Source organism: Centroberyx affinis, unplaced genomic scaffold (genome assembly GCF_046629955.1).
Source record: "Centroberyx affinis isolate AG114_WGS23_722 - 3 ecotype Tasmania unplaced genomic scaffold, CSIRO-AGI_Caff_v1 ptg000683l_1, whole genome shotgun sequence".
NCBI lineage: Eukaryota > Metazoa > Chordata > Actinopteri > Beryciformes > Berycidae > Centroberyx > Centroberyx affinis.
This window is the reverse complement of record NW_027279304.1, coordinates 103173-108140: the sequence shown is the minus strand read 5'-3', so window position 1 is coordinate 108140 and position 4968 is coordinate 103173. Positions and strand designations below refer to the sequence as shown.

General features: G+C 39.4%; 1 long non-coding RNA gene across 1 annotated transcript; it reads right to left on the bottom strand.

Annotated features, from left to right (window-relative positions):
• Positions 1-573: 573 nt before the first annotated feature.
• On the bottom strand, positions 574-3145 carry LOC139643968 (uncharacterized). The gene is made up of 3 exons (XR_011695117.1): positions 3088-3145; positions 2066-2233; positions 574-1383 (listed from the first exon to the last, which is right to left on the bottom strand). It is a non-coding gene; the product is annotated as an uncharacterized lncRNA (long non-coding RNA).
• Positions 3146-4968: the final 1823 nt, after the last annotated feature.

Sequence of the window (4968 nt, the reverse complement as noted above, 5' to 3'; positions counted from 1 at the left end):
AGTCAGTGAAAGTGCATTTGAATAAGCGATTTAAAAGGAGATAGTATACTGTATATATAGATAATAATATTCTGCATGTAGACACTCCCCTTATTGTGAGTGTCTGCCATCATACTGGAGTATTTTTTTTTTGAGTTGAGTTGTTTTGTTTTGCTTTGCAAAAACCTTGTATCTCCTTACAGCCAACTCCATGCACTGACTTATATGTAAAAGGTTTCGACGTGAAACTAAAAATGCATGCCCAACTATCTCACAAAGAATATGGAAAATGCAAATGAGTTATTTTCAAAAAGTGAGATACCCAGTATTTGAAAAATCAGCTGCTCTTATAAGATAATAGCCCCCATCTTTTTCCATTATACTGATTGATTCTGACCAAAATCTTTGCTTCACTATGATATGATTATTCTATGGACTGGGCAGTGTGTGTGTGTGTGTGTGTGTGTGTGTGTGTGTGTTTCTCTCTTTCCTTTTTCCTGCAACTTCTCTTTCTCTCTTCTCATTCTTGTAAACCATAATGCGTTGTATGGTTGAAAAACTTTGATGATAATATGACACAAAATGATACTGTGAGTATGATCTTTATTGTCATATAATAGCAATCTTGTCAGAATAGAACAAAACAGAATTAAAGTAGTAGAAAGTAGAAAATAGACCTCTACCCCATTTTAAAAACAGACAAAAGTCACAGTGAGTCACAGTGAGGTAAGCTAGAGAAATATATGTATTGTTTTCTGGGACTCAATTTCAAAACATAATTCCAAAACAATGTACATTCATTTTGACAAATAATATATTGAAATTCAATATATCGCTCCATCCAAATTATATTATTTGCACTTTGTACATTGTAAATTGTTCTAACATTCAGTCAGACTTTGTTGCTTTTACATTGTATTGGGGTTGTATTGAATCTTGAACCCATATCGCACATCGAATCGTTTCATTAGATAAGCGTATCGTCCCATCCCTAACGAGGACAACTCCCAAATGCCGGATATTTAACTCTAAATATATATTTATATTTATATACCAGCAATCATTTTCTAAGAGAAGGTGTGATTTGTGTCTTTTCTTTCCAAAATGGTGGATATTTCATTTTCAAATGCAGATAGGTTAGTGATGAGACTAATAAGTGTAGTAGAGCCTGACATAACCACGCCTCAGTCTGCATGTGACCCATCTGTTTCTGGCTCCTCTGACCAATCTGATGGAGCATGCTCCCAGGTAGTCATCCCTGTCAAACCATCCACTGTCTTTGTCCCAGACAAGCACCCACATGGAGCTGCTGTAGACGCGGCTGAAGTACAAAGTCTGGCGCCAGGTCGGGTTGTTGTTGTTCCAAGCGACTCTGGTCGTGCGGGTGGTCCGGCCAATTCTCACCTAGGATGAATGGTAGATAGATCATTTGAGTAGATTAGATTTAATTAGATAATAAGCTTATAATATTATACCGTTTGAAACAAGCACAGCAACAACAACAAGCACATGATTCATATTTATTAGTTTGCTCACTCACACAAGCTACATGAGCTACGGGTTTCACTAGCTCATTATGTAAGCAAAATGCTGCGCTCATTATAATCTTTTCTCCTTTTGCGTCAAATCTCATCTCTTCGTTGAGTGGTTACAGATATAGATATGTGGAATTTGGTTTTCTCATAGATTACTTAATGCCCCTTTAATAATTCACAGCACTTCTTCCTGTTTTATTCTCATCATATTTCTCACTGTTTTCCCTAAACTAAACTATATTGCCAGGTGGCAATTTCCACTGGTTAGCACAAACTGACATCCAATGCCCCTTGTTATGTATAGATTTCAAATCTGCACCGTACAGTTTTAGGACTGCAATGTAATAATTGTTATGATGTAGCTTCAGTAATGAATAACAAATGTTTCCATGCGTAAACCTGGATCATTGTTTGAATCTGGAAAGTCATCGTAGTTACCCTACCCTCCTACCACATTTATAATACAAGGAATGAAAAAAAAAACGTCCATTTTCAAAAGAAGAATATAGCCACTATGCTGAGATTTGTGTAAAGAGGGTGAGTGGTCTTACCTGAACGTAGCCATCGGTCCTGCCCCTCGTCCCGTCTCCTTGCAGGCCTCTGGCATTATACACTGTCACCCTTGCTGATCTTCTGGACCATCCATTGACGGTTTGGGCCTGGACCAGTACGATCACCAGCAGGGTAACAATCACAGCCAGCTTCATCTTCACTTCACTCTGTATGAGAGAGAGGGAGAGGGGGAGAGAGAGAGAGAGAGAGAGATAGATGCAATTTTAGGTATAGAGAGGATGTTTGGGATGGGGCAGAGTAAACAAAAAAGAAGAGAGAGAAACGGCTATGTATGAGATTCAAACAACCTAATAAAAAAGATGGTTATAAAAAGGTTCACCTCAAACTATGGCTAAAGTACTGCTTTGTTTTTGGAAAGTTCCATCTGATGTTGCAGAGAAAACTTTTCGGTAACACTTTACAATAAGGGACACTAAGTTAAGGGTTAGTTAATGCTTAATAAGCATTAACTAATGCTTAATAAGCATTAACTAACCCTTAATTAACAGTTAAGTGTGTGGTAATCATTTACTAATGGTGTTCATGTTAACTAAGGTATTAATTTATACATTATTTAATAGTCATCTTTATAAACTATTAAATAATGTATACATTAATACCCTAGTTAACATGCACACCATTAGTAAATTACACATTAGTTAACTGTTAATTAAGGGTTAGTTAATGCTTATTAAGCATTAACTAACCCTTATTAATCATTAACTAACTCTTATTAAGCATTAACTAACTCTTATTAAGCATTAACTAACTCTTATTAAGCATTAACTAACTCTTATTAAGCATTAACTAACCCTTATTAATCATTAACTAACCCTTAACTTAGTGACCCTTATTGTAAAGTGTTACCAACTTTTCTGAGTTCAGCGTTTTGGATTCAGCAGGATTTGTTGAAAGTCATCGCTGTAGTGCCTGACCCAAGTACTGACCCTGACCAAGCTAGTGCACCTTAATAAATTAGGACTGAACATATAATTTTCACACCATCAAACAGTGGTCTCACCCTTCAGATGTCGCTCTCTGTTTGCTGTCTGTCAGTAGTTCTTGTGTCCTCTGCAGGAACCGTGGTGTGCTCAGTCTTTAAGCCAGCCTTTTATTGAGAACCAAGAATGAGGAAACGACAAACTATCCCTTTGACAAATCATGTACGGTTTTCTGTGCTGGAACAAACATCTTTTCTTTTTTTTACATTCACATGCCTGAATATCCATCAGTTATCATAAACCACACCCAGGTGTCTTGTGCTTCTGACAGTTATCTGCCATTTTGATTTTGATGTAAAACCTGTTTTTTGCTATTTCTTGCTCTCTCCTGATCCAGTCTCCACAACATTTTGCATACAGCATATTTGGACGTTCTATATTACAGCTATTAAACAGAATTTTGATACTCCAAACATTCCGAAACCCTTGATACTAGAGCAACCACATTTCAGATACGTTTGGGTGGGCCCAGAAGTATGACAGACCACATTTGGTCACGCTCCATAACGCCACCATCAGGCCAACGTTGCAACAGCACCTTTGGTTTTATTTGTATTATAAAGTTGCCTCAATCATCCCCAAATTTTACACAGTATATTTCAATTGCCTAAATGTTCAGACAACTAAACTTAATTTAAGGGCTTAAAAGTGTGTCAGCCCATATTTGCTTGCATAATAATAATAATAATAATAATAATAACTTTATTTGTATAGCATTTTTCTAAAACAATGTTTACAAAGTGCTTTACATACAATAAAATCCAAAAGCAGCAATAAAAGAAAATAGGCATAAAAGGTAGTATATAAGGTAGACAGGTACAACTAAAAAACACACAAACAAACAGAGATACAATTAAAAACAGATCGAAGTTTACATAAAAGTGTGTGCCGAAAATGAATTATAAAAAATAATAATAAAAGGTAATATAGGAGATAAACAGGTGCAACTAAAGTAAACAAATAAACAAACAGAGATACAACTAAAAACGGATGGAACTTTAAATAAAAGTGTGCGCCAAAACACAAAAAGGCAATAAAATGGACATACAGGTACAAGTAGGCTACACTACCGTTCAAGAGTCCGGAGCCACCAAGAACCCTCCATGCCCCCGAAAGAAACCGATACCCCGATCCACCAGGGCAGCACCAAACCGATCAGAAACACAGCCGAGACACCGACAATGCCACAAACTAATACCTCCACTCCAAACGACTGCTCCACTCTCCGAACCCCCCGCCCATCAGAGAACCCCCCATGCGCAGCAGCGACAGCCCCGCAGACCCCAGGCACTCCAGCCGCCCCAGGACACCCGGCGGAGCCCCGCCCCACGCCCCCCCGCAGGACCCGCCACCGGTGCAAACGGCCCACAGGGCATCCCCCACGGACCCCACGATCAAGCCGCCCCCACAAGAGCCCGACAGGACCCAGACCGGGCGACCGCATCGGCCAACCCACCAGTTTGTGAAGACAGCACCCGTCTTCACAAACCCGCCAGCCGATCAGACGAAGAGAGATGAAAGCCACCCCGAGCGCGACACCGCCAAGAAACCGAAGACCGCCACACAAAGGCAAGATATAAGGGTAGATATAACTGTGTGTCATCAGCATAGCTGTGAAAGGAAACATTATGCTTACGAATTATATGACCAAGTGGAAGCATGTAGAGGGAGAAGAGGATGGGGCCAAGAATAGAGCCCTGTGGAACCCCACAGGTGAGGTCTGCTGTGGTCGACGATGACTTGCCTATTGTGACAGAAAAGGTCCTATTAGATAAATAGGATTTAAGCCAACTCAGTGCTAAGTCTGAGATACCTACCCATGGTTCAAGGCGTTCAATTAAAATAGCATGATCTACAGTGTCAAAAGCTGCACTCAGATCTAGAAGGATTAAGACTGAGCA